We start from the raw sequence: 14,336 nt of genomic DNA, 5'->3' as shown, positions 1-14,336 counted from the left end.
GAGCCAAAGACTTCTCAGTGAAGTACAGTCTGACTCCAAGCCAAACCCAGAATTGAAAAGATAAGATCAAAGCACCAAAAGGGGACTAAATTTAAACCATTTTTGCTAATCCCTTTGCATGCTTTAAGACTAAGGCAACCAATAAAAAGTCATTGGCGTGGAACAGCAAACATGTTCAATTCATGTAAACACATTATTGGCTTGGTTTCATTTGAAGGAATATCATTACAAAAGATACACAGTCTTGTACAAACAATAAACTTGGTGTAGAAGAGGAGTGCTTAGCCACATACACTAGAATGAATAATACATAAAACAGTACATAATTCTCTTCCTGCTGTGCTCCGGAGGTGAACTTGCACGGAGAATTAGGTATTGTTTCTTCCAGATTCAGATGAAAGACCTAAACTGAGTTGCTCCAATAAATTAGAGAGAGACAGAGAAATGAGAGCTATGGATCTGTAATTTAAGATTGCAGTAAGCAGCAAGAACTACTGACCTTTTTTTTTCTTAGAAGAAAAGGGTTTTTCTGTGGAAAGAACTTTAGAAATTAAGATTGCACCCTGAGTTTTTCCTCTACTGAAGAGGCTTCACAGAAATCAGTCCTACTGAGTTCAGCAACATTTATTTGCAAGTAACAGAATGATCCTGAATTCCCTATTTCCTAGTTGGTTGAGATGGATATGATAGAGTCAGCATTCTCTCCTGCTTGTGAAGAAATCTGGAGTACAATTGGCCAATTACTTAGAATTAGTGCAGGCCATAAATGAAATTCTCCACATGATTCCTGGGTAAAGACATTGGTTGGAGAATCTCTCTTGTTTCTCCAGAGAAATGAGATCTTCTTTAGCAAGGACAGTAGAACTGTAAGTGAAAAAGCTAGGAGGAAGAGTTTCCTTATGATGTCTTCAGTGGTGCAGTGGTTAAAATGGTTGGCTAAAATGCAATATTGCAGATTAACATTGCCCAGTGTCTGATCCAGTTCAAGATTGATTTATCCTTCCAAAGTTGGTAAAATAAGGACCCAGATTTTTTTTGGTGGGGGGGAAATGAGTTGACTCTGTAAACTACCTAGAAAGTACTGTAAAGCACTATGAAGTGGTATATAAGTCTAAGTGCTATTGCTATTAGGGATTTTGAGCTCAAATCCAATCGATTATATGTAGCTCAGGATTGAATTGTGCAGTCCTTGGTGGTCTCTGAGTTTGGTTGTTTGCTGGGGAGGATGTTTACTACTCTTGTTGTTTCCTTCATAGAAAACATGTTCTTTTAATGGTCTCTTTTGAATGGTGTGTAATTATGGTTTATCTCTATGTGCCTATTGATGGCTGAGTGCAAATCAGTCAACCAATGAAAAACTGGCATTCAACAAAATTCCTGGCCACCTTACAATGAATAAATGTAAAAATCCCACATTTCTCTTGTATGAGAATTTCTTTGATACAGTCTGCATTGGCTACTTGTTGTCATCTTAAAGCCAAATTTATACTGGCTAGGTGTTGCCTTCATGAAGCCAAACCCAAGTTAGGGCAACACTATAGCTAATGTATTGTGTTATGTGATTTTATTTTTTCCAAAAAAAAAAGGCAAAGAGAAAGAAGCTTTATGATCAGGAATAATGAAAACAACTGCTGGCACCAGAAAGAGAGACTAATACTTTACCATTATTCCTGATAGCAATGCTATTTTAGCTAAGTCAACGTACTTAAACTTATGTGCTTTTTGAAAAATTCTATATGCTTTTATTCATGCTTTGTTAACAACAAATTTTATGCCATGCTGTATAGTCAATCAATTAGACAGCCACGACATTTTAAAGTAAAATAAAATGATTATACTATAAATGCATAAAATTAAGAGATGACATCTATTGACTAGGTTGGAACAAGTGAGTTCAGTGCCTGAAAAATGTCAGTTTGTTCTGAATTAAAGAATGCCAATGAAATAATCTTATAAAATCGATGTTGCAGCATATACCATTTTAATGGCAAACATTTATTGCCAAAGGAAAATAAAAGAGAACTAGGAATGGAAATCTTGGAGTGAGTGTTACTTGAGATAAGGCAGCTCCTATGACTTCAGCCAAATCTGTGTGAGATAGCAGAATTCACCCTCTAGATATGAGCCATGTGAAATTTCACATAAGCCTTAACTTAGCAAATTTAGTGATAAGTGTCTCTCCCAGCCAGTCACCAGAATGCATCCCTTGTAGAATGGAAAAGCTCCCAGCTGATGAATAATTGTAATGCTGTATAGTACAATTGTTACTACTTAAATTACTAAGTAGGAAACAACAAGTTTTTTTAGATGCTGTGTAATCTATATCACCATTCTCCATATTTGGCATCTCTACCTCCCAGATGTTTTAGAAGTACAAATCTGAAGAATTACCATCATCCATAAAGCATTTGGGATCCAGTAGGCTGAGGAAGCTTGATTGGCATGTTGGATATTCACAGTATATTGAAGTCTGCTCTCCCTGTCTGTCTGTCTATCTATCTATCTATCTATCTATCTATCTATCTATCTATCTATCTATCTATCTATCTATCTATCTATCTATCATCTATCTATCTCCTCTCCACATTGGCATTTCTGATTATATCTCTACTCAAATTAGTTAAAAAAGATATTATTTTGGCCAAGAAGCCAATGTTTCTGTTGCCATGCCTGCCTTTTGAACAGCAATCTGTATGGTCCTAACTCTGTTATGTTTTAAGAAGCCCTTAAATATCATGAGTGAAGGCCTGTCATTTTAATGTCCTTTTTAATTTGTTTTTTATTGGATTTGGTATTTTGAAGACCTTCTAGCTGTTTTTTTAAGTCCTTGAAATCAGCAATATATAAGTTTTTGTATGTGTGCAATGACTGAATTAATATATGCATTGCTTATTAAATTAAAAGGAGACATTGCTCATAGACACTCATGCCTTGGTCACCTCCTGTCTGGATTACTGTAATGTGCTCTACATGGGGATCTACTTGGTTTTCAAGTAGATCCCACCTGGAAACCCTAACTGGTCCAGAATGCAACAGCATGAGTAGTAAAAGGTGTTCCTGGGTTTGCCCATTTAACACCTCTGCTGCTGCTCTGGTTTCCAGTTTCTTTCCAAGTTCAATTCAAGGTGCTGCTCATCACCTTTTTCTAAATTTAAGCTAGTATTTATCACTGAAAATTTCATTTGGAGGCATGTTTGGAAATCTGGAATATATATTCTATGTAATGTGTGTAAGTTTCCGTATTTTTCCTCATGCTAGTAAACTGACTTAAGCATGAGATAACCAGACTTTCCCTCCTCTATTTAGTATATTCAAATTCATCTGTGGGCTTTTTTTCTCCTAGCAACAACCAACTAATAAATAAAATGTGTATATATATATTTTACTTGAAACTAAACTTAATAAGATTCAGCTCTTTACCTCAACTCTTCTACTACAATACATTGCCTTCACTTGATGGAAAGTCTGCATTTCATTCCAATAAGCCTGGCAATATAACAAGAGAGATTGTTTTTATTTAATTTATGATTTTATAGCAGACTGTTTTTGATTTATGCTTGCTGAATTTTTACTCTATTTTTTATCTTTATTATGAAAATGTTTATATACAATTACTGTATGTTGGATGCTGTAGTTTGTTTTCTGGAAGTTTTTCAATGGGATTCCTATGTGTCAGGGTGTTGTAGTCATGGTAGATAGCCTGCAGTCAACAGCAGGTTGGACTAGATGAAATCCAAAGATACAAGAAACTATCCAACATTTATCTTCTATGATAATCCACGATGTAATAAAAGGAGAAATGTGGGAAAGTAACATTCCATCCTACTCAGTAGTCAAAACAGATGTTAATCATGCACTGAGATCTTTTGCATGATTCATCCCAAAATTGAGACAATATATATATATATTCTCTTAATTTTGGGATGAATCATGCAAAAGATCTCAGATGAAAACTATACAGAAGCCTGATGATGGCAGATGAGATTCTGCCAAAACGTTGCTACAACTTTAAAAGCACAACTACAATGACGTGGGAAACTACCCGAACAAAGCTGAATGCCACACACACACACACACACACACACACACACACACACACATATTTGTTTTCGTAGATTTTCATGGGTACAGGTATGTATTAGCCTCTCATGTTTTAACGGCATGGGTAATGGAAAAAAGATCACTACAAAACAAACGACCTAGGAGATTCCAACACAAGATCCAGGATATCTCCACAACAAAACTCACAAGGCATCACACAGCCCATTATACCAACATCAACTCCATCAACCAATCAAGAGGCAGCAGTGCAGCCAACCAGCCCAGCACACCAGTCTCCACCACCAGTATTTATAGAGAGATGGTAGCTCCGATCACTCACTGCTTGCACTGGCACGAAGCCGAAAGCACCAGCCTGAGGATGGCGAGTGGGACCTCGCCAAAACGTCGCCAAGATACTCTTAATCTTACATGGGAAAAGACTCAAACACACCTAGACCTACATACATACATACATACATATTCTTAAGTTTTTGTGGGTATCAATATGTATGATATTCAGCTTTGTTCGGGTATTTTCCCACGTCATTATAGTTGTGCTTTTAAAGTTGTAGCGACGTTTTGGCAGAATCCCATCTGCCATCATCAGGCTTCTGTATTGTGTTTGTTTGAATTAGATTTTGCTGCAGTTCAAAAGAGTAAGAAAACTAGATTCTTCCTCTCAGTAGAAGAAGCAGATGTGCTGCGCGAAGACTGAAGTCTCATTCCAGGAAGGGTTATTGTGATACACACCACTTGCCTTGTCTCAAAAAGCTTCTGAGGCTTCTGGAATGAATGAAAAAAAGCAAACTGAAAGTCAAGTCTAACTAGAAACTTTCAGTACTTTCCTTTCCTTTCCTTTCCTTTCCTTTCCTTTCCTTTCCTTTCCTTTCCTTTCCTTTCCTTTCCTTTCCTTTCCTGTCCTGTCCTGTCCTGTCCTGTCCTATCCTATCCTATCCTATCCTATCCTATCCTATCCTATCCTATCCTATCCTATCCTATATTTTTCTTTCCTATATTTTTCCTTACCTATATTTTCCTTACCTATATTCCTTTCTCAATTTATTTTATTTGGAATTAAAATAAATTCAGTTTTAGTGTCCTGACAGTGGTAGGAAGAGGGTAGGGTGAAAAATGTGAAGATGGCAGCTGTAGCTGCACGATTGGAACCCCGCCCATAAAAAAATTGCAATCAACCTCTTGATGTTTTAAAAAAATTCCCTCTTTGGACATGCATATGTCCTGGGGATAATTATCAGAGAATCCATCATCCTGCTACTAGATGAATGTCAGTTGAATGTAGAACTGCAAGATAGCAATAGAAATGGATGTTTTTCCTGACTGCCATCTAGGAGTCCATGTTACTTTGGAGAATGCCAGATGGAAGTCATTGGTGGGAAATTTTCCACCCACACTGAGCATCTCACAAACTCTCATGAACATATTTTGTAACCTGTGGCTCATATATGCACAAACAACATACATACTGTATAGCTATTGCCTTCCTTACTGCCTGGAAATGCCCACTCAATATTGCCAGTGGTACTTTGGGCTGAGGAAACACTGTTTAGTTGCCACTTAGGAAGACTCTGATACTCTGTCCCTTTCTCCTGTTTGTCATTTGGTTGCTACTTCTTTGGTGCCTTTCCTTTCTGCTGTTGAACTTGCTTTCCATCCAGTGGTGGGATTCATATAATTTAACAACCGGTTCTCTGTCCTAATGATTTCTTCCAACAACAGTTCACCAAACTGCTCAGAAAGTTAACAACTGGTTCTCCCAAAGTGGTGAGAACTGGCTGAATCTCACCACTGTTTCCATCTCCTGCACCATCCCCTACTAGTGTATTATATTCTGCCCCTTACTTTTCACATAAGGTAACAAAAGATTGAGCCATATTTTGGGAGTGGGCAAGGACCACCAAGGCATGGTTCTGGAAAAATTTGGAAAAAAATCCTATGATTTACTGGATGATGATCTTTTCTATAATGTGAGAAGAAAACTGCTTTCTAAACAGCAAATTGAGGAAACCTGGATCTATTAAAAAATTCCAACTTGATATAATAAGAAAACACATCATTCTATTTTACACTTTTTCTTTTTAGCATAAAGATGTTGATGTGGAAGATATAAGAGGACTCCTCCTCTCTAATAGCAGGAAAGACAGAACCAAAAAGTGTTTCTTTCAGATAATAATTTCCATGTCTGATCAACACATAGCAAAGTGTTGACTCTTGTCATATTGACAACTGAAGATTTATTCTATGAGTAATAATAATAACTTAAACATTCATGCTGTGCATTTTCAGTAATAGATCTGTCAATTAATAGGACTCAATAGAAAATAGTACCACTGCACACATGTTTTCTTCAAAATCTATGTTTCCCCTTTACTGGGAAAGCAGATTTTTCAAATTAAATGATATCAAGTCAGTACACGTAAGCTTACTCTATTGCTGGCTGTCCAACATTTTCTGTCAACAAATAGGGAACTTTAGACTTTGAGCCTGTCAAAGCCTGTTCTTTGGGGAACAATAAATACACTTGGAAGGATACACGAAATCCCCATGGACAAACTGAGACAAGGCTAGGAATGCTACTTCTCTCTTCTTAATAAAATAAAACCAATTTTCAAAATCAACTGGCAGTAGATTCCAAACAGGATAAGTTTTGTTTGCAAATTGTGGGTGTTTCATCACTCTCTCAAACCCACACATTTTCTACAAAAATGAAGCAACATTTCTCTGAAAAAAAAATGTAGCATTTTATTAAACATAGCAAAGTACATGGGATATTCAGTAGAACATTCCTTTCTTTGTTTTAAAAATGTAATCTCTTTTTAAATATGTCAGGGCATTAGCAAAAGGAATTTAAAATGGAGTCATTTTCTAATGCTGGTTTTATTTATTTATTTATTTTTATTTAGGGAAATTATATTGCTTCCTATTCACACTTGGTGACTCAAGGCAGCTTACAGAATATAAAACCTTATATAAAACAATAAAACTAATAAAAGAAGAGTCATATAATACATAAATATAATAAAATCACCCCCCTGGTGACAGCACCACACATGATTTTTCTTTCTCTTATCACTTTTCCTTTCTTCTTTTATGATTATGTGCAGTTATTGTTGAAATAATATAGATTTCATTTTTGGAATTCTACAGAAAAGTCTAGTTTTGTTTTTAAATGACATAAGCAAGGATGTAAGTAAATAGTCAGTGTCAGAGATTTAAATTCTTCCTCTAAAAATCCTCTAAAAATACATTCCTAACTTTCATTATTTAATCTTCCAAATCAAATTGCCAGATTCCAAAACAGCAGCCCTTGAACATTGCTCAGACTAGTTAACTTGAACAAATCAGGTTTCAGCTACTGAATATATTTGCCCATACATTTTCTATACAAATGAAAAAGAATGCAAGGCTCTCCAATTCCTGAGCAACCTCCATGTCAGACTGCCAGATAAATATTTACACTACACTCAAGAGTTAACTAAATGTATTTGACTTAAATCAAGAAAACTCTTTCCAGGCACAAGGGTCATGAAACATGCTATCAATATCCAGGACCAGCCTTCAGAATTGCATGGAAACTGAAGAACTACACAATTATACCATTCTGTTCAACCTCAGATCAACTTGTGTAAGCTTTACATTGTATGAAGATCAGTTATGCTATCCAAGTGTTTAATACCGACTACAAGGAGATTAGTTTTCTGACTATAAATTCTCTAGCTGAATATACAAAACTTGGAATGGCTAAGCAATTCTAAGGTTATGGTGATAAGCCTACTGACAAGGAAATCCTCATTTAATTATTGGGACTTAATAGTTAAATAAACTTGCCTAAATTTAGTCATGAAATTCATAGGGCCTCTGATGCCTGGATACTAATACATGTCTCATATATGTGCACTCGGGATCAGTAGGAAGTTTAAGATTGTAGTGCTAAAATGCACTATTAAATGGCCTTAAATTCGGCAGAACTGGGAGCTTACGATGTAACACATAAATCCAATTCTAACTTCCTAATACTTTTGCACAACTTCTTGTCAGATCGAGCAAATGCTTCTTCCTCATGAGAAAGTTTTATTTAATATTTTAAATTGTAAAAACTGAGCATATGCGCCTTCCATTCAGAGAATTTTATAAATTAATTAAAGGAGAACCTTCCAATGGTTAACTCTTATTTTAATGTAAATTTAGAAGACGTACCAATAAAGGATTTCTTCTGTAAATGTTAATTAAAAATCAGAATCGGGAGGAAGTAGATTACTTGAATGTAAAGTATCAAATATTCTGAGTGATTCAAGCATTGTATCTTAAAACAAACTCAATGCACAAGACATGGTGATACAGGTCCCTGCCAAAAATTACATAGTATATCTTTAATAGGCATTCTTAATGGCAAAGTCCACTATTTGTATTGAAAAGGCATTCATTGTGGAAACAGTATGTACAACTGTATGTGTGAAGGTTTCTTTACTATTCATTAATTTAAAAAACCTTATGAGAGCAGTTTTCACCTGATGTTTTAATCAAATTGAATAAGAAATGGTTGAAAAAAATCCAGATCTTTTTCGGGTGACAATAAGGTACCTTTATGTTTTCTCCTGTTTCTATTATAGTTGTTTTGAATACATATAGTAATGCAGTCATTGATGGTTTTGGTTACACAGTTCTACTATATCTTTTACTTTCACCCCTGTCAAACTGGAGTCACACTCCTGGGTGACTCTATTTGTTTTCACACACACATACCCATACTCACACACACACACACATGCACACACACATCTTCATTCCATCACAGTTCTATTTTTACTTGTAGTAGATGTGAACAGAATGGAATGTGATAGTGTGAATTCCCACCACGGTCTCTTACAGGGAGATAATTGATGTAGCAGTAGCTTATCTCCTTGAAGTGTTTAACTGCAAAATGCAAGCTCCATTTTGTAGCAGCTGGGTGGCCCGAACAGCTAGCTGAATGTGTTAACAGCCAGATAGCAGCTCCTTTTGTAAAGCACAGAGACAAACCTGATGCAAACCCACAGCTTTATTATTTCAGTGAAGCTACAGGGCCATCTAGGAAATAGACTGGAAGTTGATACACCTGACAATGTTTTGAACAGGGCTGACTTTTGGGAAGAAAAATGCAAGTTGGTAAGATAAACGCACAGAGAAAAAGACTCCAGTTAGAATAGGAACAATTTTGAAAGACAGAAAAAAAAAAGAGCAAGGATAATGTAAATTATAGGTTCATCCTAGCTTTGTCTATTCAGAAGGCTTCCCCTTCTGGATTCAGCAAGGCTTCATGCCAGATTTTTATCCTAAACCCAAGAACTGAAGAATAGCTCTCTGTTTTGAATTACTCCTGTGCATCCAAGATTTGGAATATGCTTTTGTCTGGCTCCAAAAACATTTATCAATTGCAAAGCTTGGATGCATGCCTTTCATGGTAAAACCTGAATGAAATAAACTTATAATCATTCAAGGAGTTGGCCATGGAAAGCTCTTCTCAAGGACACCTCAAGTCCTGGAACTGTCTCTGGATCTATAATGGAGAAGCAACAGCTAAATCGTTTGTTGCACAAACCTAGTAGTGCATTATTAGACATCATGAATGACAAAGAAGTGGCTGACCCACACCCTGTCTTTTTCTTACTACAGCTGGATTTTGTATGGCATCAAGAATCACTCAGGTTTCTCTCCTACCCTCCACACCTTTTCAAATTCTCTGCTCATGTCTTCATCCTTAAGATTCAGCTTTGATTTTTAACAAGTCCATTCTGAATCTTTAATGACAGCTGACTGAAGAAGCAACCTTTGATAGAAGCTTGTCCTGTTACACTATTATGTCTGCATATGTTTGAGTCATTTTTTTACTCTTGGAAACTTAAAAATATTGATAATGTTTTGCCATTGCCTCTTTTCTGGGCTTGAGAGAAAGTCGTGGGCACAAGATCATCCAGCTGGCTCAGTGCTAGAACTCACAGTCTCCTAGTTCCCAGCCTGGTGTGTTAACCACTATATCCAACTGTCTATGTTATTTTATCATGATCTAGACATGATTATTTAAAATTTCTTGTCAATTTAAGGTCTGCTTTGGTTACTATAGTGAAGTGACTGTGCAATATCACAATGATTGTGTAATATATAAAAGTGTCACTTTTAGAAGAATCAGTTGTTACACTTCTGAATTGTAGTAGTACCAACAAAGCAATGTAGGATTGGAGACAGAAGGACAAGTTGCATAATGGAAAATAATTTTAGAACTGATTAATTTGGGGAGATGAAAAACTGGGTCCCTACTAGAGTTCCTATTCCAAATAATTTTCTTCTGAGATAAGTTCTTTTGATTTTGGTGAAGTTATCTTTCAAGTAACCATGCTTAGTAATTTCACCATTAGGGTATCTTAATTTCTAGTTTATGATAATGTGATTTAATTTCCATTTGCTGAAAGACACGTAAGAAAGAATGAAAGAAACAATGACACAAACAAACTTGAATAATAGCAATAATTCTCCTTAGTGGTTATAAAATAAAACTAATTTAATTTTCCTTGCAAAAACTGCCAACTTTCTCCCAGCACCTTATTTCCTTGCCCTGGGCAACACAAGGTGTCTTTAGAACTTCAGACAGACATGTATAACATGATGTTGACAGGAATTATGGCACACAAATCTTTGGTGTAGGTTGCTACAACACAAGTTATATTTATGATAACACGCTAGTTTTATGATGCCAACTCTGTGATTTATTTCAACAGTATTCTCAAGTAGTCCCAAATTTGTATTTGGAACATCTTATTACTTTTAAGTTTTTATGCAAAGTTGCCAAAATGATACATAGGACTAAACCCTGTGTTTGTATAGAAATGTTAGCATGTTTGTGGCATTTGGGTGAACCTGGAGCCCCTCAGAATCCCACTGTTGACATTTAGCAGCAAACTACTGAATGGGTTCAATTAAGTACTAATAGGAGCACAACTTCATCCCAATTACATGGCAAATTGAAAACATGGCAACCATCCATATAGTATGCCGCTACAAGCTTAGAATGCTCATTCATATTTTAGAAACTACCAAAATTGGAAAATTCTGGTTGAAAATTCTGGCATTGCCCTCCACTCCTTGTCAGTTTCTTTTACATGCCTGCACATACAAGAACTGTTGGCCACGGAGAATATTATTTACAGCAATATTTATCCCCTAATCCTATGAATATTCTTCTCTTTTGGCTTACAGGAATTCAGAAGAGTAAAAATAACTTATTGGCCTTTATGTACTTCTCTCCTTCTCCTTCTCCTTCTCCTTCTCCTTCTCCTTCTCCTTCTCCTTCTCCTTCTCCTTCTTCTTCTTGACTCTGGGTTGCTAACAATGTTTTTTTTAATATATATTAAATATATTAATATTACGCAGGTAAAACAGCAGCCAGACTAAACAGACCCATCCATAACAGCTATGTAATCAATGTGTGGTCTCAACCCTACCCAGACTTGTTGGCAGAGTTTACAAAAATCCACCCTATGTATTTGCTTATTAAATAAATGTATAGCAACCTTGCTAGTCACGTTTCAAATTTTGAGATATTGCTTGGATAATTCCTATTTTTTGGCTGGAATTTGAATTTCCCAAGAACACCAGTCAAAGACGTGATTCTTTTGTTTGTTCTTAGTCATGTGTTATTCTTTGATGAGTCAAAGAATAACAGTCATAATAATACTTTTTCAAGCTACAGGTTTAAGTTGGCCTCTTGTCATAATAGCTGTTGGCTTGAAGAATACAAGAAATATGCATAGTGCGGAAAGGCACAAGAGTGACACTGGATTCTATTAAGGTAGAAACGGAGTGACTGATAGCAGTGTGAGAATTGAGATAGAGTATTCTAAGCAAGGAAGCAGAGGTGTTGTGGAATGTACTTGCAATAAGAGGACTGATTTCTTTTTTGGAACAAAGAGAATACATGTTACACCCACCCACTCATATTCTGGAGGTAACCATATTCATCACTTTGCCGCCTCCTCCCCCTCCTCCTCCTCCTCCTCCTCCTCTATCATCATTACCATCATCTGAAGTTTTAGAGGATTTAGTTGCCATTTTACCCACGTATTTTATTGGGTGTTCTTCCCTACATTCTAACCCCATTCCACTAACACTACAGCTTTGATTTATCAATGTTCTGAACAAAAAGAACTTTGGATGACCTCCTTTAAGGGTGGATGCTGAGAAAACCTTCAGACTGCTAGGAACTCTAACTTTCAGATTATATGTTGACTATTCCCAGTGGAATGAGCTTCCTTGCCTAGCAGACATTTCTGACATGTAGAGAAAGGACCTTAAAGCTATATGGATCTGCAGAAACATATATTAGTTCTTGACAATTTAATAGATGTAGCTGTTCTGAAAATAATAGAAGGTAAACAATGGTTCCATTAAAGAGCACTGCTACCTTTACCACTGTTCCCTTTTTTCCTATATCTCTTTTAGGTTGGTGTGGTTATTTCCAGGCTGATATTCTGATATATTAAGGCATGTCTCATAATGGTGCAAAGCTGAAAATAAAGAATGGCATTTAATGATATGTCAGTATTAATTTGTACTACTGATTTGCTTGCAGGTGTCAACTTGTGATTATAAAGAATGAATTTCTTTTTTCAATTGAATCAATTTGCGGTCATCGTTGCCCTTTGGACTAAACTGGTTCAGCAAGTTAAAAAGATGGAAACCTTTCTTTTTATATGAAAAGAATCTACATGCCTTTTTTTTCTTACAAAGAATTAACTGCACTATATCCATATGTTTGTTACTATTGAAATCTATGTTTGTTAATATTTATATTTACATTTTATTTATTTATTTAGTCAAACTCTTACAATATAATAGAAATAAGAAATAACATAAGGTTAAATATATGAAATAGGAACTAATAATTGGGACAATAGGACAGGGGCAGTAGGCACGGTTGTGCGCTTATGTATGCATTATTGTATGGCTTTTGTATGCGCTTATGTATGCATTATTGTATGGCTTTTTGACTGATGGCTTTTGATGGATGTGTCTCAGGATTAGGCAACATGTTGTAGGCTACCCGAATCACCTATGTGTTAGTTGGGCAACCATATGAAGTAAATAAAAATAAATAAATGTGTTTAATAAATAAAATAAATGTGGGGCACATTGAGAATATTAAGAGTTTTTACAAAATGGCTCTCAAAGGCCAATTGCAAAATCTCAGTTACTTAGAAGACAAGGTTGATCCCTACTGCTACTTTTGGAGTATACTTTATGGTTTGTGATAGTGTTTACTTTATGCTTTATAAAATGAACAGAGCCTCAGCCGACCATCATTTTTATTTTCTAAGAATTCCTTCAGGGCTGGGATGAATCTGTTCAGAGGCATTCTTATAAATAAAGATTAGTGCTTTGCTTTGTAGCATATTACTTCTTGTTTATTTAAATGTAAAGGTTAAGAGACAGCAGAATGTTTGCTGCTCTAGGAGTAGTCTGTTCTCTTATTTATTCTTTATAAATACATCTAGAATTGATGTTTTAGAAATACAATGTGTTTCATTACAGAAGAAAAGAATTTGCCTTCAACTAGAACCTGACTTTATGGATGTACTCACACAGTTTTCTTGTTATGATGTAGAAGTTAGTTGTCATTGTTTGGAAGGAGGAATTCATGGTTTATCCTCCATCTGCATTTCAGGTGGTCACCTAATCAAAATTTTAACCTAGGTTAATACCTATTTCATTTATCTTTTGATAGCTGCCAAGGCCTGCCATTTGTTGAGACCATCCTGCATGTTTTCCAAGAAAAAGAATATAAATATTAATAAATAAATGAATGATATAGTTATTCTAGTATCTTAAAGCCACAGCATACTCCATCACCTTCAAAGACCAACTCATGAATGCCCATTTCTTAGGGATATGGTCTGTGATATTCATGGTAGAGGTTGCTCATCTGAAGACTCTATATGGGTTTCCATCCACATGTGATGACAACTTGGTCCCCATTTTGGTAGTCTTTAAAGGCCCTGCTCTTTTTAAAAAAATAATTTTAATTGTTCAAAATAACATTTGGAGTTCTCTGGGTTGTTTTCAATTGCTCTGTTCTAATGCTTACTTATAAGCTGTTTTTAATTAGCCTGTTCAGCACATTGTATGGTTTTTAACTGCTGTTGTCTCACTAGTTAAGTGAATCAAATGCAGGAATGGATAATGTGTAATCGTCCATATGTTATTGAAATCCAACTCCTATCAACCCTAGCCAGCACTGAAAATTGTAA

At 35.7% G+C, this 14,336-nt stretch overlaps 1 long non-coding RNA gene across 1 annotated transcript in view; it reads left to right on the top strand.

Moving 5' to 3' along the window:
* Positions 1-344: 344 nt before the first annotated feature.
* The window catches only part of LOC148126442 (uncharacterized), a 77,613-nt gene continuing 63,621 nt past the window's right edge, over positions 345-14,336 (top strand). The window contains exon 1 of the long non-coding RNA XR_015742631.1: positions 345-372. This is a non-coding gene — a long non-coding RNA (uncharacterized LOC148126442). The remainder of the gene's footprint in view (positions 373-14,336) is intronic.

Source organism: Pseudonaja textilis, chromosome 3 (assembly GCF_049901715.1).
Source record: "Pseudonaja textilis isolate UNSWEBS1 chromosome 3, rPseTex1.2, whole genome shotgun sequence".
Lineage (NCBI taxonomy): Eukaryota > Metazoa > Chordata > Lepidosauria > Squamata > Elapidae > Pseudonaja > Pseudonaja textilis.
Note: the sequence above shows the minus strand (reverse complement) of the source record. Positions and strands in the feature narration are given on the sequence as shown.